This window comes from Drosophila sulfurigaster, chromosome X (genome assembly GCF_023558435.1).
Source record: "Drosophila sulfurigaster albostrigata strain 15112-1811.04 chromosome X, ASM2355843v2, whole genome shotgun sequence".
NCBI lineage: Eukaryota > Metazoa > Arthropoda > Insecta > Diptera > Drosophilidae > Drosophila > Drosophila sulfurigaster.
In genome coordinates this window covers 20,484,014-20,509,620 of record NC_084885.1, presented here as the reverse complement: position 1 = coordinate 20,509,620, position 25,607 = coordinate 20,484,014, and the positions used below count along the sequence as shown (strand labels likewise).

The 25,607-nt window shown below is 34.2% G+C and overlaps 1 protein-coding gene across 1 annotated transcript in view; it reads left to right on the top strand.

Moving 5' to 3' along the window:
• The first annotated feature begins 1,575 nt into the window (after window positions 1–1,575).
• LOC133847085 (allatostatin-A receptor) overlaps window positions 1,576–25,607 on the top strand; it is a 148,234-nt gene continuing 124,202 nt past the window's right edge. The window contains 1 exon segment of the mRNA XM_062281870.1: window positions 1,576–2,105. The gene's annotated coding sequence lies outside the window, so the exon portion shown is untranslated.

Below are 25,607 nucleotides of genomic sequence, written 5' to 3'. Positions count from 1 at the left end.
TTGCGCACTTCACTCAATGTGAGTGCTTTGAAGCTACTATTTGGCGACAACTCGCCTCTGACTCGCTCGTTTGACTCGTTTTTTTTTGTTTACAAATATTCTGTCGTGCTCATTTGAGTCCATTCCATTGAGATTTGCATGCGCGCCTGTTGCATTCGTCCGTTCTACGTCGTTGTTGTGTGTGTGTGTTGGTTGTGCTTTAATGGATTCGGCTGCTTTGGCTTCGATTGTCTGATTGCCTTGTCATTTAAACATGTGATAATCGAATTATCGCTTGTGTCATTGTCATTTAATTGCATCTTAATCAACTGCTCATCTCCAGAAATTTCTGCAATATGTTAATGATTTGCATGCTTACTGCAAATGTCGCAAAACAAAGCAAAGAAATTCAGGGTGGTAAATTTAATTAATTTAGATTGAACAAAGAGCAATAGTGTTGAGTTTCTTCTGAAAGTGTAGCCAAAATTTGAAAAAAAAAAAAAAATATTTTTAAGTTTACTAATTGTCAGATGTCGATTATTCAGAATTAGAATTGTTCAGAATACATATAGTTCTTTGTTTTAATTGGGCGTTATATACTCGTAGAGTAATATTAATAATTTCATAATATTATTATATAATTATAATACATTTATAATTTTATAATTATTTCATATTTATTATATTATTATACGACTATATTGAATAATAATAAAGTAATTCGTTTTACAACTTTAAAATTTAATTTAATTTTATAATCTCTAATTTTGTTATATTTTAATATGGCATTGAATATGAGATTATAATTTTAAGATAGAATTGAATTTTAAATTATCCTTTGTAGTAAAATGAATTTTAGCTACCTACACATGTATATGTATGTATGTATATAGATGTACGTATGTTACATATATATTTGAATATAATTTACCATTTCATCGAGTTTACAAATTGAAATGCAAATCAAATGCGTATTTATGTATTCCTTTTTTTAGGTGGCTTTATTTTTAAATGCTTGCTAAAAATACGTGTAATGCTAAAATGGTACAAGCTAATTTATTTTTAATTGTCCTTTGGGTTTTCTCAAATTACTTTACATATTAAAGAGGAGCCACACTGTGGAAAATATAACATAACAATTCTAAAGGAGCAACAAATATAATATTTAAATAAATACATACTTAATACACTTAAAATCACACTAATTAATTTTACATTATTAATTTCTTAAATATTTGTCAGCAGACTACTAAGAAACAAAGTTGCCTTTTTAATATAAAATTAAAATAGATAAATAATATATAGTACACTGAATCAATGAAGAGCCAAACATATTATCTAATTTTATATTTATATTTCATATTGGCTTTAACTGGATTTACTTGCTAGCCGGATTATGAATGTAGGTTTTCATCTATTTTTAGGTGAATTCAACACGCCAGCTAGCAAAACGCACTCAGGATACTTTCGAGTGGGCGTACGCAGCAAAAGCACTCAAACAAACAAAAATGACTCATTCGTCGCATCGCTTCGCGTTCGTTTACCGTTGTTCGTCGAGTGTTCGGTGTGTTCGGGTCTTCGAGTTCGGTTGATGTTTTGTTTTGTTTTATTTGGTGTGTGTGTGTGTGTGTGTCGTCAACTTGGCCACTTGGCTTGTGATTTGAATTGAAAGCGCGCAGTTCGCATGCGAATGTCCTGACCGACGGTTGTGTGGCCGGCACAGCATCCGAGCGAAAGAAAAAAAATCACTCAATTTCAAAAAAGGTATTGAACACAAATCGTTTCGAAAAATGTGTTTTCCAAAAAATTGTGTCTATTAGCAAAATACAAAAAAAATACTCGTAAATAATAATTGAAATATATATTTTTTTGGTTTTTTGTTCTGTGCGATAAACAAAGAGAAAAATAAAATTCCAAACAAAACACAAGTGTAAAATGCCATAAAGATAAAAGATTTAATACTTATAAATAAATGAATTAAATTTGAGAAAGTGAAACAAAAAATATCTAAAACATAAGTGCGAAAAAAAAATTCATTCAGAGTCTCAACTGTCTCCATCACATCTGGCAGAAATAACATCTGATTTTTGATCTTTTGGTGTAAAAAAGAAAAATACGAAAAACAGGTGAGTGCACCGCATAATTGCTGGAAATTGAATTATGAGGCGGAGGAGAGTGTTGGGCTTGTGTAAAACGGTAATTCTATTACCTTCAACTTGCCAAAAAAAAAATATATATATACATATATATTTATATATAGAGAGTACTTGTCTTCAGTTCAGTTGGCGTTGAATTTGAAATTTTGTGGTTGCTCAATCAGCTGAAAATTGAACAAATTTTTCCATTTCGAAAGCTTGACGCCAAAAAAGATTTTGTGTTATTTTTTTTTTTTTGTATTTTCGTTTTTCTTTTTATTGTATTTTGAAGAAAATGTGATTTAATTAGACGGCCGTCATTTGGCTGAGGAGTCCCTGACTTCTCTCACTTTCTCTCACTAGATGGATGGTTGCTTGGTTGGTTGGTTGTTGGTTCGTTCGTTGGTTGCTTGGATGCTTGAAAAGCAGAAGCAACGAACGGCATTTAAATTCACAGACGGCATAAAGCTCATTAGCATATTGTCGCCGGTCATCAAATTTAGAGGCAGATGTTCCAAGTTCCAAGTTCTAAGTTTCCAGTTGATTGATGAGCCGAGAACTGTGTGTCCACAGTCCTCAGTCCACAGTCCACAGTCCGCATCCGTGTCTAGTCAAGTCCCAGTTACAAATAGTACAAATGCTGATTCACACTCATACTCTGGTTTTTGGTAACCTGGGGACAGACAATATGATGGCAAAGAGCCGGCCTGTTCACAAAATTTACCTTCACGTTGTTAAGCTAGAGAAATTGAAACGCATTAAACAAAAAAGATGAAACATCTTTCTCCTTCCTCTTTTTGGGAGATTTTCGCATTCGCAAATAGAAGGGAACTCAAGTACTTTTGGGACTGGTCAAAAACCTGTCGAAAATCTTGAGGATTTTGTGTGCCAATTGAAGTGACAAAGTTTTATTAATTGCTCAAATTGTTTGCCATTCAATTATCGCTCAAACAATTTGATATTCTATAAATATTCTCTGTGCTTTGATGCAAATTATTCAATTCGTTGTTGCGAAAAGTCAATCGAAAATAATCATCGATAGATTGTGCATAAATCACAAATTTTATTGGACAACTAAGTTTGTGACTTTACAAAGATTAAGTGTTCTGTTTTGTGGGATGATTAAATGGTTAAGTTGAAGTTATTCAATTGACTAAGATGCCAAATTCTAGGTTTTCAAATTAAAAACTTATTTTAATGGAAATGGCTAAGATGCTGAATTTTAAATTCGAAAATTATAAATAAAAATTTATAGACGATGTAGAACTTTAAATTTGAAAATTATAAATATCATTATATTTCTAATTCTAAATTCAAAATTTTTAATCGCAAATATTATATTTATAAATTTTTTCAAATTGTAAATATAATTATATTTGCGATTTAAAATTTTGAATTTAGCATTAGAAATATATAAAGAAAATATATAAGAAATTATAAATTTATAAATATAATTATATACATTTCAAAATTATAAATCTAATTTATAATAATTTAAAATTCGAAATTGCAAACTTCCTTTTTTTTTGACAAGTATTTCATCTGAAGGCAAAAGTTGGTTGGATTAATCTGAATTTCGCTGAAAATCATAAATATAAATTTGATTTAAATTTCGTAATTGTAAATATTATTTTTATGATGCGAAATCCTAAATGTTAAATCGTAAATATATTTGTATTTCAACTTTGAAATGGAAAGCCTAATTTTCATTTCGTTTTTTTTTTGACAGTTTATGCTAAGCATTTTAGATGATGTCTGAAGATTAAAGTTGATTTTATTAAGCTAATTTTCGTTCAAACTTATAAATATAATTTGATTTAAATGCTAGATTCGAAATTCCATAATGATTATTATACTTATAATGCTGAATTTTAGATTGTAAATATAATTTGGTTAAATACAAGTTTTAAATTGATTCCCTAATTTTTTCCTTTTTCGTTTATTCTATTTTTTTTTTTGACATTTTTTGCTAATCATTTGAAACGATATTTCATTTGAAGACAAAAGTTGATTGGATTAAGCTAATGTTCGCTCAATACACTTCAAAATAATAATTAATTAATATGAATAGGAATAGGAATTCAGCAGTTGAGCAATTTCTTTGAATCAACGAAGCTTAAGCTAATTATAGTCCCATCTAAGTCGCATTGTGTCCCAATTGGTAATAGATAAACTGGTCTGTAATTAATTAGTTTTCTTTTTTTTTTTTTTGGGGATCATTAAGCCGAAGTCCATTTGAATCGCTTTGTTGAAATTTGAATTGTAAACGCTTTCGTGAGAAACTCAATTCAAATTTGGTTAGAGAAGAATTTTCTCCTTGCACTTGCTTTGTGGATTGTCACGAGGATAGAGATGCATTTAATTTCAATTTGCATTTCATGTTTGCAACATGTTTTTTGGTTTTTTTTTTGGTGAACATTTAATTGGGCTAATTAGGTGCGAGATGACTGTTAATGTAACGCGAACATCATTCGCATTAAGTGATTAAATGAGAGAGTGAGTTGGAGTGAAAGTGAAGTAAAGTGAAGTGAAGTGAAACAAATGCGAGATATGCGAATTGCGCATTGAATTAATGAGACAAATGTCAAAATTGAATGGGTTAAATGGCGCCAAAGGCGGCGGCATGGGAAATGACTTGGATGGAAGATGGGGAAGGGGGCGGAGGGCGGAGTAACGAGCGAATGCTGGAAAATCTTTGACTGGCCGCAGCATCTCAGCATCAGCCTTAAACTTTAGCCAAGTTGCCAGTTGCCAGTTGGCTACAGAAAGTGAAAGAAAATTTATAAACTTTTCATAATATTTTAACAAGAATTTAACGCTGCAGGCGAGGAAAAGCCCACACTCCAACAGACTCGACCCAACAAGCTATGCTCAGGCAAATGGACCAAGATAAGGCATTAAATATGAACAAGTTAGAATGTTGAAACTACCACGCCACCAAAACTGACGCGACTTGATGCTACCCTGTAAATGGTAAAAGTTTAGCACAAATTTGTGGCTAACTTTGATATGTATTTTCTCTAAAATTTTAAATATGTATAGTTATAGTTACTGACTTAGCAGCGCATATACCCCAAGTGTGTGGATTGCAGGGTATGCTTATGAAAAAGCTACGCAAAACGTTGACTTTTCCTGAGTCTTGCATCACTCTCAAAATGGGAACGGAGCCCGTAAAAATGCCACAACGCCAGAGTCAATGACAAAGCTGTGGCATGAGCACAGGTGGTGGGCGTGGCAAACACTACTTGCCACATTCCACATGAATGTCCAACCCCAAAGTTCTCTTTTTCCTTTTTTTCTAGAATGTTTTGCTTATTGTCAAGTTGGCAAGTGCAGCCGGCATATACATATATAGTATAGAGATAAGTCAGATAAGTACGTTCACGTCTCAGCAATATCCATGGTCATATCCATGAACATATCCATATCCATAGCCATGTCCATGTCCATGTCCACTCTCTGTGGCCAGAGCTCTAAGCCCTTGGCTTGCCTTGCCTTGATTTTAGAAAAGCCAGCAAAGAAGCTTCTTTTGCTGTTGCATACTTTGTGGCGCCAGTTAAAACAAATTTATATCTGCGATATGTATCTGTCGTGAGTTTCCAGATACTTTGCTGCCTCTCTCCCTCTCTCCCTCTCCCTCTCTCTCTCTCTCTATCTCTCCCTTTCTGCAGTGGCAGCTTTGCAATGACATTAGCCTCTCGTCTGGCGTTTACTTGGCAGCTCTTTGAATATTCTATCAATTACGGCTGGCATTTTGATCTAAACGGAATGTTGCATTACTTTTTTTTGCTTTCGCTTTATGTTTTCTTTCAATTTCAAGTTTGTTGCACATTTTAGAAGCCAAGTGCAATGATTTCATACTCTTACAATACTGCTTTTTTAAAGATCACTTTTGTATATACAAATATTTTTGAAACCAATTTTATTTGCAATTCAATAGACAGTATACTATATATATTTATCATTGTTTTTATTTTCTTGTTATCACTTAAACGATCTTTGTTTAATAAACTTACTTGTATTTGGCTAAAGTTGGCGTTTAAATGTTATGATTAATTCATTCTCATGGTTAACTAACTTTTTTTTGTTTATTAATAACATTTCAGGGCACCTCTTAAAATGCAATACAATTGATATCGAAAATATTTGAATATAATAACTGTGCACTTTAAAATAGCAGTGCCTACAATTTTCTCATTTTGGGTAACTCAATATTTAAAGTTGGATAATAATTAAAAAAGGATGCATTATGATTTTCATTGAAATAGTTTTGTACCTGCCTCACTGCTATTTCAAAGTTTACAGGTGTATTTGTGCATAAAATGTAAATTTAAACAGACTAGAGATAAATAAAAAGAAAATATTTAAGAAATCAAAATGAAAAGGTCAATTTAATAAATTCATAATGCTTGTAATTGTAATTTTATTTAAACAAATACAAGACAAATTTTATTGAATTTTTATTAAAAAAGTCTCGTGGCTGCAAATATTATAAATTGTTATTCAGCTAAACATAAATTTCACAAAAGTTCTTCGGCAAATCTGATATAATTTCTAATAGCAGTAAACAAAATATCTTTTATTTGAACAGACTGAAGATACAGTAAATAGTCTTTTCAAAGAGTTTAAGAAATGATTAAAAAAATTCAAATATAATGGTCAATATAAAAAATTAGAATTTCTGTAAGCAATTTCAAATTTATTTGAGCTAACATTATAAATTTTATTCAACTAAACATAAATAATATTTTCAAACATTTTTTGTGCAGATATGAATGAATTCGTAATATCAGTAAACTAAGCAAATTTTATTTGAAAATACTGAAAATAATTAATATTTTCAAATAGTTTTAAAGTTTTTTGAATGCTTTGTATGTGAGAAGACATAACTATACTTTAATGTTTTCGGTTTAAATGTTGTGTTTTGTGTCGCTTGACAGACAGTTGAGACAACAAAAAAAAACTGTAGCATATTTTGTGGCGCATATGCAAATTCAAGATGCAGATGAGTGAGCTCGACTTTGAGTTACGCTGTGCGAAGTATTTGTAAGTAGTTAGTTAGAATTGTTGTGTGATTCATCAGTTGAACTTTGTAATGGAAAATTGTATGCAACTGATCAGTAATATATTTCTTTATTAAGTTGAACAATGTAACTACTTGAACTACGCCTGTTTTCTTTTGGTTGCGGAGTATAGACAGTGAACAAAAAAGGAAGAGACAAGGTAACAGGGCTACACATTTTATGAGCTTGCTTCAGTACACACACATACACACACACACACACACACATACACACACACAGACGCACACAGATGAGCATACAGTCGCTTATGCATATCATGAAAAATTTATAAAATGCTGCCAACGTTGCTGCCTCTTGTTCCCCCTTGTTCCCCCTTGTTCTCCCATGTTGCCATTACTGTTACTTCCTGTGTGTGGGTGTGTGTGTAAATTTAATTGATTGACATTATTTAAGCGTAAAGACAAAAATGTGCCTGTAAACAAATGAAAAAATAACATGTAAATTGTTTACCCACAAAGTGTTTTCCCCAAAAACGATAACTCCAAATTGAATTTCATTCTTAACTTTGGCGTTAAATATAATTGTGTATGTTTTGTAATATTTTTGTACATTTTTCTTTTTCTCCAAAAGTATTTCTTTTGATTAAAGTAATTTCATTATAAAATAAACATTATATTATTATTATTTTGATTGTAATAACGAATACAATTCCTTATTTTCCCTATATTATAATCATTATACATAATGCATCGTACTGAGAAATTCCCATAACTAAGTTATCTTTATTAGCGAAGCTAAAAACATCGATATTTCTTATTGCAATGTTTTGTGATGTTTTTATTAATATCGTTTTGAAGTGAAGCATCGATGTTTAACTAAATATAGATCTTCTAATTTCACAATGTTGCTTAATTGTGATAAACTTAAGTTTTTGCGTTATCAGTAAAACAATTAAAAAAACAAAATAATTCTAAAGGAGTTTTATGATTCAAATGTTTACATATTTTAATAGAATGAAGCATTTTTTTTTTTAATTATTACCAAATTTAACGATGCATCGTGCATCGATGTTTTTATAGCGATGTTCATATTGATGTCTATATTTTAATTAATTTCATAATGTTCATTAGTTGCTATAATTTTAAGTATTTGTATTTTTTCAAAAGTAATTAACAAAAAGGATTTATAAGGGAGTTTACTGACTCAAATGTTTACATATTTTAATAGAATGAAGCATTTATTTATTTAACGATGTATCGTGCATTAATTTTTCTTAGTGATGTTTTCTGATGTTTCTCGCTATCGATTTTAAGCGATGCATCGATGTTCTATTTTTGAAAACATCGAATAATATGGACATCTATGTTTTTTTCGAACTTGCATAAAAATTTTTTATATTTCTACAGAAATGTTCATAAACCTTTAGCATTTAACAAATAAATATTCTACCATCATAAATATCTTAAATCGCAGAAATATTTTTAATTTGTTTAGAAATTGTTTGTATTTTAATAGACCAAGGTGTGAACAGAATATGATCACATTATGTGCATATGGAATCGCGCGAAATGCGGGCGATTTGGTTGTTGGGAACACGAAAATTCAGCCACACAATTATCCTTTGTCCATTTGTGCTGCTGTTGTCTCAACTCCTTTAGTTTTTTCTTCTTATTGTTGTTGTTGTTGTGTGCAAATTAAATATGAAATGTCGTCTGGCAGTCTGCTAAATGCTCTCTCAACTGCGCTGCTCACAATTAGTTAATTGACTTAAAATTGTTCAGTTTGTTGTCGTTGTTGTTGTTGTTGGTGTTGTTGTTTGGTGCTTCTTGGCGTTGTTGCTCATCAGTGTTATCGAGATGAAAGCAAACTTTCATTTCTCAGAAGCCGAAGGAAAACATTCACACACTGAGACAGATAAACACACATACAGAGAAACACACACACACACACACACAGACATTCACAAAGACACTCACATACACACTTAAAATGCGAGAACGCGAGAAAGTCACTTTGAAGTTCCCATGCTGAGGAGTCAGGAAAATTGAAGTGTGGGCGAGGCGCAGGTAGAGAGTGGGAGGAAGGGAGGGAGGGGTGGTAGAGGTAGGGGGAGTTGCGCTGCATGCTAATCGAGTCAAAATTTGCCCCGAGGAGTTGTTGCTGCCGTCTCCATTACACCAAGATGTGCGGTTGTTCTTTTTGTCGCGCGGCATTTGTAAATAATTTATAAAGAAATTAAACTGCTTTTCGCTTTTAATCTCTCTCCTTCTTTCCCTCACTCACACACACGCGCATATTGCCAGCTAATTATCTGTTGCCTGCTTTTAGGCGGAGCAACAAGAAAAGAAAAAAAATAGGCGAAGAATCTTCAGCGAAACTAGCTAATTGAATTGGAAAGTTTTTTTGTGGCAAGTGAAAAGTTTTGAACCAACGCAACACACGCGTTTTGTGCCTTAGGAAAGCGCAAAAATTGAAAACTGTTACACACACATAGAGGACAAGAAGCAGAGAAGTAAAAGCCAAGCAAAGTTATGAGCATCAGAGTCAGACAAAATTTCATTGCCTGCCATGTTGAAGGACAGTCATAAGTCCGCTCAGGCATGCTTCGTATTTGTCTTTGCAGCAGCAAGCAGAAGGAACGTTGATAACAAGGAAGCAAGGATGGCTCACAGCTTGTTGCTTTTTTGACTAAGGCCAAAAGGCCAAAGCCAAGAAGTACTAGCGACATGGCAAGTGCACGAGAGATAGAGGGAAAGTTGACAGAGACAGAGAGAGGGGCAGGAAAAGAGACAGCGACAACGACAACGTCAGAGGCAGAGTCAGAGTCAGAGGCACTTTGTCCGCCAAATAGTTGGCTCTGCATTTTGGCCACACGAAATTGCGCACATTCATTTCCTTTCCGGGAACTCGACTCGGCAGTCAAATGAGCACGCCCACACACACACACACTCGCACACACACACACTTACACCCACACAGCAGTAGAGCGAGATAGAGATATTGACATGGCATAGGTCAGCTCAACTTGGCTCAATTCAGCTCAACTCAGCTCAGCTGTGCGACGCGAATTATCTTCTATGCGACACTAATTTAATTGCGAATTTATCAGCTGTGTTTGTTCATTCTTCTATTGCCACCACATAGATCACATTTTGGGCTGAAAACGAACTACGCATGCTGCGCATATTAAATCAGTTTTTTGTGCTTCCTACAATTTTCAAATTAGTATGCAATTTTAATTACTAGTTGTGCAATCTATTTCATTTTACATCTACATTTCATTAACTCGCTTAACCGGCGCAACTGGTAATGAAATAGGCTGTTAAATGCACTGAAGTTAAGTAATCTTTGTGATGAAAGCAGTTTTATATCTGTAACTCGCTTAGTGGCCACAAATTATGCCGCTAAATGCAACGATGTTAACTTAAAGCAACCGCATTTTTCTCTGTTATTATCTGTGGTTTTTATGCATTTATTGTGCGAGTATTATTTGAAACATAGACAGCAAAGTCATTATAGAGTGGCCCCTAAGTGAAGTGTGTTGAAAATAGGTTTTACTTCTCTGCAAATTGAATTACAAGACCAACTAGTAGTTCCTGTATTTTGTATAACTGAAAGCTTCGAAAGCAGTTGCAGTTGGTTTTGTTTATGACTCTCTTAGTGGCCACAGCAGGTGTCAACAAATTTGGCTGTTAAATGCAATGATGTTAAGTTTGAAGTAATCAAATGATTCTCTGTTGTTTTTGTTTATTTAGCATAATTGTTTCGTGTCTGAGTATTGTGCAATATACATATTAGCCGCTAAGTCATTATTTTTTAGGGAAGTAAGTGTGGCCGTTAAGTGAATATTCTACTTATATAAAAAATGACTATTAGTCTATGAATAAATTACTTTTCCAGCAAGAAGTTGATAAATTTTGTATAACTAAGGCTGAGAAAGCAGTTGCATAGTTTTTTGCTAACTCGCTTGTCAGTGTTAAAAAAGTTTGGCTGTTAAGTGCAACGAAGTAAAGTTACAGCTATAGAATTATTCTCAGTAATCACCAAGTTTTTTGTTTTTTTTTTTTTTATGACCATTAAACTAGATATATGCTGCTCAGTAAAAATTTTATAGACAAATGCAGTGTGGCCGTTAAGTGCAAATAACTTAAACTGAAGCGACTGTTAAGTGATTTATGCACAAAGTGAATGAGATTATTCTAATGCATTTACTTAGTATTTTTATTGCTATTTTCCAGAGTTATATTTTCCTGTAATAAACTCCACTCAATTTGTATTTTAAAAATGTATTTAAAGTTGCAAGAATGATATTATTTTTTACATACTCATATTTTTCATAGTTTATTTGTAATAAACTTTACTCCATTTGTATTATTTACTCCCACAATTTTGGCAAACTTGTGTGCTTAGTGTTATAACTGAATTAAACAGGTTGCTCGGCAAAATGTGCAATGAAACACAATTGTCATAGATGATGCGGATACAGGACAGAGCAGGATGGAAGGACAACAACAAAGTAGAGCATAGGATTTGTGCAGAAGCTCGCATCTCACACAATTAAGCCTAATTTAAGTTAAACATCAACGTGCGACCCGCTCTCGCTTGCTTATTAAAATTTATGATTCACTCTATGTTCGAGTGGATCTATGTGAGTGTTTGTATGTGTGTGTGTGTGTGTGTGTGTGTGTGTGTGTGTGTGTGTGTGTGTGTTAGTGTGTTTGTGGGGCGGTGATGGAGAAGTTTTACAACTTTTGGCCAAATTGTAAAGTCGGATACGCCCCCAAAGCAATAAAACATTTACGCCCCCAAAAGTATGCAATGTGCATGTTACAGTAGTCAATTGTACTCTGTATTAGTGTGCGTGTGCGTGTGTGAGTGTGTGTGTGAGTGTGTGTGGGGAGTCAAATGTCACAAAGGAGCATGTTGCTTAAGCAACGGCGGCAGCATAAAAAATTCAACAAAAGAAATGCGAAAATATGTCAGCGGGTTAAGCAGCAAGAAGATAGGAGAGGGAAGAGAGAAGAGGCGTGATCCTGGCATTAAATTATGAACTCAACAATGCATGCGGTGCCTGCGGAGTGGAGACAGCTTACAAAAGGGCGTGGCCACACCCACAGTCACACACACACGCACACACACGACACAAACTTGTCACAAAGTTTCTTTTTAGTGCAAATCGCTTTTTACAATTCGCCGCAATTTCGCCAACTCTTTCGCTTACTTTAAATCTCTTGCATGCTAATCGAATGTCGCAATTTGTCGCAAAGTTTTAGCAAACAACAATGTTTCATAGTTTTCTTCCATTCTGTTTCCTTAATTTTTTTGAATTGTTATTTTACGATCATTTCACGACGAATCCAAGAAGTTTGCGCTTATGGGAACACATTCGCGTGCGATAATAGTGTTGCATGTTGTTTCCTTCCTCTTCCTATACTGGCTCTTGGTTTGAACATAACTTTTACTTAAATGTTAAGTAGTTCTATACACACTCACACTTACACTCACACACAGAGAGAGAGAGAGAGAGAGAGAGTGAGAAATACATGCGGCAGGAAGAGGAGCGGAGGAGGGTTGCTAATTTGATTTTATTAATGAAATCATTAGTAGAAATGACAAAACGTAGCCCCCAAAGGTAAGGCCGAGGTCAGGACACGGTTGGAAGTCGGTCAGAAGTTGACCGGGCGCAATGGATTTAATGTAGCATGTGAGTGGTCGTTACAGCTATTCCTTTTGTATACCCTGTCAACCGCAGAGTGAGCACAAGGGTAGTTTAGCTGCGAAGTCGGATGAATTTGGTGTATGAGAAATATAGATATGATGATTAATTCAATCAACTCTTTCGACTGTCTACTTTAATTTTATATTATTTATATTTGTTATTCTACTTTTATTATTATATTTTTTAATCAAATTTGTATTATGAGATTTATATATTTAAGATTTACGATACTGTGCTAATAATATATTTTACAATTTATATCATATGTATATCTACACTTTTTTATGTAAAAGATTTCTTATACTATGGTATTTATGTAAATGTAGTTTAGAATTTATACAATTTATTTTAAATATTTTAGACTTATATTTTAATAAATTTGATTAACACAAAAATATGAATGATCATCTAAATTTACCAATTTAATAATATTAATATCAAAATATATGCATTTTAGTTGTGTTTTATTTAATTCTAACGAAATTATTTATGAATATTTTTTTGTTCTTTCTACTTTTATTGAATTTTATTTTATTATTTGAATGCTTAATACTTTATTTGAACACATATTGAAGCACATACATTCAAAGTGTCAATAAATTTATGTGATATATGATTTAAGATTTCATGTAATAAGTTATTTTATATATATTTATTATTATGCGTAACTTGAAATTATATTTCAGGGCGAGCTGCTGATTTTTATATAGTATTAATTTAGGGACATTTTATATTTTTAATTACAATTAAATTGTGATTTATTTAAAAGCAAAATATGTAGGGTATCTTTTTGTTCACCTCACATTTGTTGCTCTTTTCTTTGTGTTATTTTTCTTGTTTTGCGTGCTCATTCATGGCTCTGTGGCTCTCCTCTCTCCTCTCTCCTCTCTCCTCTCTGCCTCTGCCTCTGTCTCTGGCTCCTGCGGTGTCATGTCAGTCGCTCATTTCATGTGCTCATTTTCGGGCGCAAAAGGTGGGCGTGGCTGAAACTCCCGCCCACCTGGGGCGTCCGCTGAAAGCGTTACGGTAAACATATAGTATATTGCGATAAATTCGAGCGGCAACGGATGCGGTCATTTACACAAATTAAATATTTGCTTTTTACGCTATTGTAACTGAAGCGTCCTCAGCGTCGTCGTCGTCGTCCGATTTTCCCGCAGCCATGTTAAATTAATTGAGGCGGTTTTTTTCTTGTTTTTTTTTATGTGTGTATGTGTGTTGCAACAAACAGTGGAAACAATGAAAGCAGCAGTTGCAACAGCGACAGCAACAGCAACGAAACATCTGCAAATAACAAATACGAATTTACGCAATTCATTTGGCACCTGCAAGCAAAGATTTAAATGTTGAACCATCGAATTTACGGATGTTTGATTAATGCGTTTAAAAACACGTTGGAATTTTAACTATAAAGTAACGAAGGTCTTTAGTTCTCTTATGGAATTTGATCGAACAAAATGCTTAATCCAAATAGTTGGAATTAATAATTTATTAACTTAGTTAATGAATGGAATGTGAATTCATCTGTGCATAAAATACAATCCTTTTACAGTATTTGTTGCATATTAATTTAAACTTTTTTTTCTTCTTAATGACTGGAATATTTCCCAGCAATTAGGCAAGTGAATTTCTCTAAATTTCTTCTGTTTTGCCAACAAAGAATACACCTTAAGAATTCCCTATTTATTTCAGTATTATTTTCATTATTAAAGCCTAGATTGCAAATTAATTTATAACCAAAGAAAGCTATAGCCTTTAAGTCTGTTTCTATGTTTCACATCTGGTTTTACTCCGCCAATGTTTATTTAAATCTTCGTTTTTTTTGGCGTGTTCTATTAGCTGATAGATAGTTTTGAGCTATACAATCGAACGCTCTTTCCCATTGAGATGCTAATGTGTAGCTCTTGGCTCCAAACGCTTTTCATTCATTCATTGGTTATTCTCCTTTCGGCTTTCCTTTGCACATGCCTCAACTCCTTGGTCAATCAATTTTCTACGCTGCTTCAACTTTTGTTCATATGCTGTTGAGCAATTTAATTGACATGATGATAAAGTGTGTGAAGCACACTATGTTAAAATGCTGCGATTAGAGCTTTCCTCACTGACAACTATTCCAGTTCATAAACAAAGTTAAGCTTTCAGCTATTTCAATTCAAATTAAATAAACATGCATATTGTTTAGCTAACTGTATAATTATTACCCGTTATCCATAGTGTAGAAGGGTATCATAACTTTGTGTCTGCAGGAAATGTATGTAACACGTAGAAGGACCCTATAAAGTATGTATATATTCTTGATATGCGTCAACAGACAAGATGATATAGCCATGTCCGTTTGTCTGTCTGTCCGTCCGTCCATATGAACACCTAGATTTCAGCGACTGTAAATGATAGAGCTATAATTTTTTCGTATAGCACTTGTTATGTTTGTATATATATAATATATAAAATTTATTTCACTTTTTTGCCATGCCCACTTGCGGCCTCTCGAATTGATAGATACCGAAAAAGAAGCGTAATTTTGACGCTAGAGTTGCGAATTTTGGTACTAACAAAAATAACTATAGTATTTTCGATTCCTAAGAATTTGGCTCTGATCGGATACAAATTGTAGTTATTTTAGAATTTTTACAGTGATGCTTAATATTCAATTGATCTTTCGATAAAGTTTTTTCATAATGCTGGTAAATAAAAAACAAATAAATACTTCTGACGGTGTTATTCTACATTCAACATTTTAATCTTTGATTAATTATTTTTGAAATTATTGTATAAAATAAAACAATATTCAGACATCAATGAATATTATATTTGACATAATAAACGGAAAAGTAGTTTCTTCAAATAAGGGTTTTCAATGCAACATTTTCTAACAAAATGGATTATGGGAGCGTGAGTTGAGGCAAATGTAGAAGGTTTGTTTGTGACATTGTCGTTGCTTCAGAGACTGCGTTGTTTGTTGACATGTGAACAGAGCACACAAACTGTGGCACATATAGGCACAGCACAGGACTGGCTTGGAAGCAAACGTAAGCACAGAAAACAAATCAGACTTGGGGCAAGAAGCTGTGTGTGTGTGTGGCAAGAAGGTGATTCTGCTGTTGCTGCTGCTGCTGCTGTAAACGCGCTGAGGCGCTAAACGTGCTGGCTAAATGTTTGACTTTGGCAGAGCAGAGCAAGAATCGACGATGGCAAATGATAACCGATAAAGGAGGCGGGAGCTCTTATCACAAGTCAACTGCCACGCCCTCGAAAAATAGCCTTCAATACGGTCGCGTCGGCTTCCGCTAAGACAATAACCGATGCTAATGTATTATACGTGTCAATGTTGAATCCCGTTTGAATGATATCAATGCGAATGTGTGTGTGTGTGTGTATTAAGTATGCGCCCCCTTGGCTCAATCTGCTGCTGACTTTAGGCATCATAAAACATTCTTAGAGCCTCGCACACATTCTCAGTATCAGTCTTGAGTCTCGAGTCTCAGTCTCCTGCTCCGTCTAGTCGCAAAGTCAGTCCCCGGATGGAAGTGTTGCCTGCCAATTTGTGACAAATGCCTGAGTCGTCGCACAATGGCATTGATCAGCCAACAAGTTGTGCGGCCAATCAATGGCCGAACCAATGAAATTGATGGACAAGCGATAACACATTACGCTGACCTTTTAAAGTTATCGATCAATGTTGTCAATCTTGAACGAAATTTATAAAATAAATAGTGAATAAACACTCTTGAATTTAATTCGTTAGTTACACTTTTCTATTTTTCAGAATGTGTATATTAAATTCTATTTATTAACGCCTTTTTCATAATACATTTAATTCATTGCTCCGAGCACTCAAAGTTATCGATCAATGCTGAACGAAATGTATAATACTTATATTTATGAGACACTCTAGAATTGAATTCTTCAATGATGCATTTAGTTTCGAAATATGAACACTTCAAATATTTCCATGTGCCCATTTTTGTATTCATAAGATTTATAGCTGTGATCTTTGTAATGGTATAAATATTTAACGTACTTAAGTGACGCTCTTGAGTTTAATTCTTATTATTTATTATATAATTCTCTTATTATATTATGTTGACATAATTGAAGTTTGAATATTATCGATCTGGCAAGATTAATTAATTAAGCACTCTCATGTATGCTAAGCTACTTTGTGAACATCATCATTATATTAGTTTTCGAATTCCCTTGTGTAATTTGTGATATCATTTAATAGATAAGGTGCTTTTGAATTTCAGCAATTGTGTATGTATTTATTTTTGTAATTGTAAAGTCTTATGATTCACTTTCTATTAATTTTAAATTACAGATAATTTGTCTAATATTCATAACCATCAAAATTATTGTCAAAACTTGTATGAGGCATTTTTGAATTAAATTATTTAATTGGGAAATTAGTTATTCAATTAGGTATTTAACGATCAATTTTGAATAGGTGGAAACAATTCACAGTTTATTTGAACATAAACCTTATTTATTTACTTCTTATCGTTTAGTAGATTGTACATATTAAATATAACAAAAAATAAAAATTTTCAATTCAGTTTTTAAAACAACATTTAAAATGAAAACAATATTGTTATGATATAAAAGAAACAAACGCATTTTAATCGAACTAATCGATATTAAGCCTTAAACTAATTATGTGAAAATGTAATGTAATTTGAATAATCTATTTATGTAGTAAATGATATTCATTGTTGGTATAGATTTTTGCTACCAGGTATTTAATATTGTGCTTTGATTGAGGAATTTTTTTTGTAACGAAATTGCGCTTGGCAACCCATTGAATGTGGCATGCGGCTCACTCTCTGTGCTATAGGCTGCGCTCTGCTTGCCTCAGACCAAACATGCGACCTATGTTGTATTTGCAAAGGGGAAGCTTTGTCTGTGTGTGCTTACTCGAGTCTTGATGTATTTTATGCATTTGGATGAGCTAACGTTGGGCCTAAATAAGAGATAAACACGCGCCTAGACAGCGACAGACAAAAGACAGATACGAGTGCGGATACGGATACACAGATACACAGATACACAGATACATAGATACACAGATACAGATACATTTGCAGATACTACTACACTTGACGGTGGCAACTCAAATACGTGAGCTGGCAGCATTTATGCCACAGTTCATTTGCTGCTAAGTAAGATATTTTTTTGTGTGTGAACATTTTGAAATTGAATCAAGCTTTGGCCACAGCTCTCTCTCTCTTTTTAAAGAGGGAAAAAACCCTTCCCAACATTTATTTTTTTGGGGGTGTTCCAACAATAATTTAACTTGTCTGAGTTGTTTTTTTTTTATGCCACTTTAGCAAACTGGGATAAAAAGCGAAAAGTTTAAACTGTTTACAGTTCCCTCTCTCTCTCTCTATCGCTCTCTCTCTTTCTTTCTGACTGTCGCTATCGATATGACCGCTTGCCATTCACAAATTTTATATAAATTTTGTGTTGGCCGCTGCCACAAGGCGACAACTGAACTGGGATCTGTGCAAAGTTTAACGCTTGGCAGCGCAGCATATCAAGCATACGCACTGTTGCATGCGGCCAGAGCTCACACGGTTGGTCTTGTGAAATGGTTCGGGGGCAACCAACCCTTCATCCTTCGAGCTTGTCAAAAATTAAACGAAGCAATAAATTATGCGTCTGCCAATGGGCGCCAGTCAGGCAGCAACCAACAAAAAATTACACACACACACACACACACACTCATCTCTCTCTTCCTCTCTTTATCTTTACATATATGTCCCTCGCATTTATGTGTGTGTGTGTAAAAAACGAAACGAAACGAAACGAAAAAAAAAGTACGAAAATGGTGTGTGCGTTTAAGTATCCCATTATGCATGCAGATTTCCCTAATCTTTCGGGTTTCTCTGTTGCTGCTGTTGCTACTCGCAGCAGTTTAGCGACTATTATAAGCCGGAAACTTCTCCAACCCAAAACGAAAAACGCAAAGAAAAAAAAAACAAAAAATATATATATATATATAAAACGAGAAACGCAGCAGCTCTTGGTTCCGGCGCTTGGCTCTCAAATATTTGGAGCCTTAAACGCCCCCAGGATATGACAGGGACAAGGTCAAAAAGCCATCTTAAATTCATGACAACTTTATTTTGATTTGCTTTCGCTTTGCGTTTTTCTCGCTTAGTTTCGTTTCTTCTTCCAACCTGTTGGCTCTCCTAGATTTCTACCTGCTTGCTGTCCAATGATTATGTAATCTTTGCTCTGCTTCAATTATTTTTGGGGTTGAATTTAATTTCAATTTCGGTTGTAAGTTTTAATCACGCTTAATTTTTAAGCTTTTGCATAGTAAAATAGTTCTTATAAAAAGTACTTAACTACTTTCCAAAAGTGGCTTCAAACTTTTTGGCAAATTGTTTTTCAATTCGAGTTGTGTATTTATTGTTTCTCATATTTTTTGGCAAACGAGATTTCAACTTTTCTTCCAACGCAGCAAGAAAAATTTTGCAACAGTTTTGTGGACTGATTTCCATAAATTTTTGCGACATGCATAATACATAAATATGCAGATACTCGAAAAGGGTCTGTGTCATTAGCTGTCTGTGTGTCTAATGGGAATGCCATTACATTGCCTAGGGAAATGGCTGCCTATCAACCCCAACTCGCTCTATGTTAAGTATACGTCATGTAGGTTTTGTTTGGGTTAATGTCATCATTTTGCTACGCTCATTTGTGGCAGGCTTTTTATACCCGCTACCCATAGGCTAGAAGGAGGTGTCTCCGACCCCATACAGTATAAATATTCTTGATCAGAATCTGTCCGTCGGTCTGTCTGTCTGTCCGTCCGTATGAACGCCTAGATCTCAGAGACTATAAGAAATGGAGATGTAATTCTTCTTTCGACAGCATTCGTTATGTTTGCACGCAGATCAAGTTTGTTTCAAATTTTTGCCACGCCCACTTCTACCCCCGAAAATCGACAAATTTAGTTGCAATCAGATACAAATTGAATTTAGAAGTTATTTAAGAAACACTTTTGTGTGGAAAAAAACGAGTATTTATAAAGCGTCTGAATTGCTTTAGCTAACAATCTGGTATATTTGGTGTTCTTTGGTATATTTGGAATGTAGTACTATATCAATATACCAAATTTTACCTTTGGAATATGTTTAGTATTTTTGAGGTATACCAACTCGGTATATTTTAGTATTTTTGCGGTATATTAATTTGGTATATTTTGAAATGAATACCTCATTGCTTAACTTTCACTAAAAGCAGTTATCTCATAGTCGATCACACTCGACCATAGAAAGCTATGGTAGATTTTGAATGCTATATCAATATACTAATTATAGTTATTGGTATATTTTTATAATTTTCGCATTATATATTATATTTTAAAAATAATACCGCACTGTTTTGATTTTATTTAAAATGGGAAGCGGGTATCTGACAGTTGAGCACACTCGACTATAGCTTTCTTACTGGTTTTTCGGTGGATTTTTGGACACGCCCCGTTCTACGTCAAAATGTCCCCGCTTAACTGAATTTGATGCGCATATTTATTATATTTCATTATTTATGTATTTCTCTCCAGCTTTTTTTTTTGCCGTTTGTCCCAAATTTGTTGCTGTTGTATATTTTTTGTGTTGTGAATTAAGTTAATTAATGCGTCGCATAAGCTGGCGCTTAGGCATTAGCTAACAATCTCGTCCTCTTGTTGTCTCTCATCAAGTCAATCAGAGCAGCGGCTGCCAACAAACAACGACAACAACAACAACAACAACAATAATAACATTTAAAAATGCGCCCTTGGCTGGATTTCGCTTTTTGTCGCATTTTTAATTAATTTTGCAAGGGATTTCTGCGGCTTATGAACTTTAAATATTTGCCACTCCCCCCTCGAAAGGCAAACAACAGCCAGGCAACGCATACATGTATACAGAATATATATTTCCAATTCAGGTAGACAGAGGACATAACGTGTAACGTACATAGATATAAAATATATGTGTGGCATAGCTCAAAAAGTAACCAAACAAAAAACGACCTAAATTAAGTGATACACCTGCGTTCATAGTGTGTGTGTGAGTGTGTGAGTGTGAGTGTGAGTGTGTTTTACTGTCTGCTGCTGATGTTGCATGTGTGTAGTGCTTGACGTGTTTGTGCCACACACTCGGAAAACAAAACAGCATAGACACAACGCACGTAACTCATACGCAGCGTGGTACGTACGTACGCCCCATCTGATAACTGAAATGAAATAGAACTTCCGTATTTTGCAGCTTATCCAAGTTCTTTAAAGCGCAATGCTATATCTCAAAGTTTTTTATGGCACACAAATGTTGCAAAGTTACTAAAAAACACTCACACACACACACACACAGACACTCACACACTTTCTATTGTGATAAAGAAAATGATTGAAAATGACAGAAGAAAAAAATATGGCACATTAAATGCGAAATGTGTTTTTTTCTATGTTATTATTAATTAAACTGCTTAAATCATTTAAGTAGCTTCAAGATTAGATTTAAACTTTAAATAATTAAATCAGAAAAATAAAATTAATAATTAAATTCTTAATTCCTTTTGTTTAATTTTTAAACTTATTTTCGATATAATATTACCTTATTTTATATATAATTATTTCTGTTGATTTTATGGGTGATTAGCACTTTAATTGGAGTTAAGAATGATTATGGAATTATTTTTCTGTTTTAAGATAATGTCAGAAATTAACGAAATCCTAAACAGATCAACAAATGAAAAAATTTGTATATATTATCATAAAACAGAAAAAGTTCCTAACAACAATTGTAGCCCTAAATATAATGCTAATTCCGACTGTATATATTAGGTTTCATGTAAAGTAGACAACTATTCTATATTGATTTAAGCAAAAAAGAATGATTATTTGTAGATCTTAGAAAACTTGTAAATCTGCTGAAAAAAAGTAAAACAATTACACCACATGAATCGCAGAATTTTGTTTAACTCAACTTGATAGCTATAATTTTAAAAATCATTTTAAAATAATAAATATTTGTAATCTGTTATGAATGCAATCAAATACTCATTAAATAAAGAATTGTTCATAAAGCACTTTATTAGAATAATACAAAACGAAGTTTAACAACAATTCATATTTATAATAGTTAAATATAATTAAAATTGACACCAACTTATTTCTAGAGCACTGGTTGCAGAGGGCTTCGGCTTATGTAAGAAATATGTTATACACTTTTTTATGTGTTAACAAGAACCTTTCAAAACCATAGAAAACAATTGAAGAAAGTATAGCCTTTAAATAACTTTATTAAATGTGCATTCGATTTAATTATTATTACTTTATTTTTATTCATTTTTTGTTTTATTTATTATATAATTTCATTGTGTAGTTCATGTCTTATATCAATATATAAGTAAGTAAGTATTAAACGATTAATCAGCAGACCTTTCTAAACAGTGGACAATTGGCGATTAAAGTTAATTTGGTTAATGCATTTATAATAATACATTCGATTCTAATTGAATAAATGCCCAGCCGCGAGTCGCGACCTTGCTCATGCCACTTTGCCACGTTGCCACGCTGCCGCTTGCCACTTGCCACTTGTCACTTTGTCCTGTTGTCGATTAATTGTAGCTGGCGGCAAGTTCGGCGATGACTTGAAAATTTCTTGGTGTGCGGACGAGAAATAGAACTTTTTGTTTGTGTGTGTGTTGTCGAGTGTCGAGTATCGAGTAGCCGAGTATCGAGTTTCCTTCTTTTGCGTTGTGCGTTGTGCGCTGTTCGCTGCTTGACATGTTTGCCACGCCCACAAATGGCTGCTGGCTGACATAGGCATCGCACATATTAAAATGGCTGGCAAAAAGGCAAGTGCGAGAAATATGTAAAGTAACCCAAAGGCGTGCAGAGAGGGGAAGGGGGATGGAGGGTAGGGGCGTGGCATTCCAGTAACAGTAATGTAAACAAATCTCAATAAATAACAAATATCGTCGACGACTGCCAGCCTCATTGTTTAATGCCTCTTGGTTGGCATTCTTGTGGGCGGTGTGGGCGTGGCTAGAAAATTTCAATTTTATTGACAGCAAAAGTTCGTTTTTTTTTTTGTTTTTGCTTGCTGTGTGCGACTTGAAACATTTTTTGCATAAATTTGAAATCACAGCTAAGAAAAACAAATGAATGTGAGTGTGTATTATGTCCTGGCATGTGTAATTTTTGGGGCGTGTATTCGTATGTTTGAGTGTGTGTGTGTGTGTGTGAGTGTCGCTTAATTCAATACGCATAAACAATAATTTATGAATTTTTATTGAAGTTCTCGAGGCTTTTCGCAGGCACGTGTTGTCGCAGAGTTCTCTCTTGCTGCTGCTGTCAGTCGAGTCAGAGTTGGAACAGTATCTCGATGGGCTTCCCCATGCATAAGTATGATGTGATGTACACATAAAACACTCAACGTTTGCCATCATAAATTACAAAATACGAGTACATACTGCAGTCGACAGCAGGCTCCACTCTCTCTCTCTCTCTCCCTTTCTCTCTTCACTCTTCTCTCTGTCTCTGGAAACCAAGACAACAACTCGAACGTTGCGTGGGCATCTTCTCCTCCAGGCGTTGCTTGACGTGAACTGAGCTGAGCTCTCGGCCTTTGATATTAATCTTACCGTGCGTCGGCGTTGGCGTCGTCGGTGTTCGCTATTCGATGTTTGGGTGTTCAGCTCCCCCTCTGCCCCCCTTCCAAATAAGATACATTATGCTGACGCCTACAGGCAAGAGTTTCTCTATACTATTGTATTACATACGACAAACCTCCGCCATCGATGTCAGCTCAACAATCTTCATTGTTATTGACGGTGCGTGGCACTCGCCTCTTGATACACGCTTGACCCAACACACACACACACACAGAGAGAGAGAAACATGAACAGGTCAATAATATATACGAGATTCAATTAAATATCAAATATATAGAATTGTGCCAAATCGTAATGGATAGTTGTGCATTGTGATGTAACATCGATTTGAAGTCAGAGAAATTAGTGCAATAGTGGAATAAACTTGATATGAAGACAATTGAAAACAATATACTGAAAATATACTAAGTACTGAATACTAAATACTGAACACTAATAAATATACTGAATACTGAAATACTAAATACTGAAAAATATATGCTGAATACTAAATACTAAATACTAAATAGTAAATGCTGAAATACTAAATACTAAAAAATATACTGAATACTAAAAACTAAATACTAAATACTAAATACTGAATACTGAATACTGAATACTGAATACTGAATACTGAATACTGAATACTGAATACTGAATACTGAATACTGAATACTGAATACTGAATACTGAATACTGAATACTGAATACTAAATACTAAATACTATAAATAAATAAATACTATGAATTAAATTTATACAAATTTGTTAAGTTCTTTGCAGAGAAGCAATCACTTCTACAGTTGATTGTCAAAATATTCGAACTTGTGCAAATATATGTATATTATGATTTTTGATTGTTTTGCGAATCATAAATATATGCATAAAGTGCTGCTTGTCCCATCTTATGTACTAGAAAAGCAGACACTGAGGTCGCTTGTGTTCAATCCAATTAAAATACATATGCGGCATCATCAATCGAATTAGATGCTCCCAACATCGTCGTAATAAGCTCAATTTAATTCCCATATACACAGTATTGTTACTGCTATTCATGAGTGTGTGTACATATATGTCATATTTACATATCGAGAATATATCCACAAGCATAATTCATGACTCATAAAAACCGCAAGAATCGTTTCAATTGCTTTTCGTTACTCATTAAAATGCTGACTAAGTAAGACGAAGACGAAGTCGAAGACGAAGACGATGCTTTGAAAGTTGTAGTGTTATTATTGCTGTTGACGGTATTAGAAGTTTACAGCATTCGGGTAGAGGGTCAATTTAATCAAAGCCACAGCAGCTGGCCATAAAATTAGAAAGCATGCGAGGTCGACCAACCGATGACAACAATAAGTTTTTGGGGGACCCAAAACCAAAAGCAAAACCAAAACCATAACCAGAAGGTCAGTCAAAGGAGGGAACGAAGGAGTCGAAGGAGACACGTAAATCCTTCAGCTTTGCGTCGTGGCGTCGTTCAGTTGATTAATTCCCAATTTTATTTGGCGTTTTTATGAGCAACTGCAGCCGTGAGCGACGAACGGATGAGGCTCTGAGGCTGATTTGTTAGTCGCTCAGGTCGCTGCGCTTTTCTCTCTCATGGCTGGCCACAAATAACTGTGCATGTGAGCCACGTGGCTATCAAATTGCCATTCAAAGCCAGAAAAACAAGTAAGAAAACAGCGACAGCAACATGGCAACTCACATGGCTCTCAAAAAAAAAAAAAGACGGAAAAAAAAGAAGTGAAGCAACTCGAAATCGAAACTGAGACGAGCCAAAAGAAAGCGTCAAACAAAGCGAAAAAATGGGGAAAAAAGCGATACTTTATTTTACCATTAATCGTAAAAATTGCTCATTTTATTGCTTTCAAAGTGTTTCTTTTTTTTTTTTTGTTGCTGTTGCTGTTGTTGGGGGTGCCAGTCGCTGACATTCGCTGAGAAAGTTTGCATGTGGCTCCGTGTGGCACGTGGAACGAGCGCCACAGCGTGAAGCGAACCGATGCGTGAAGCAGTCACAAAATAGGCAACAAAAGGCCAAAAGCGAAACAAAACAAAAAAACACAAAACACAAAAACACAAAACACACCAAACATCAATGTCGACA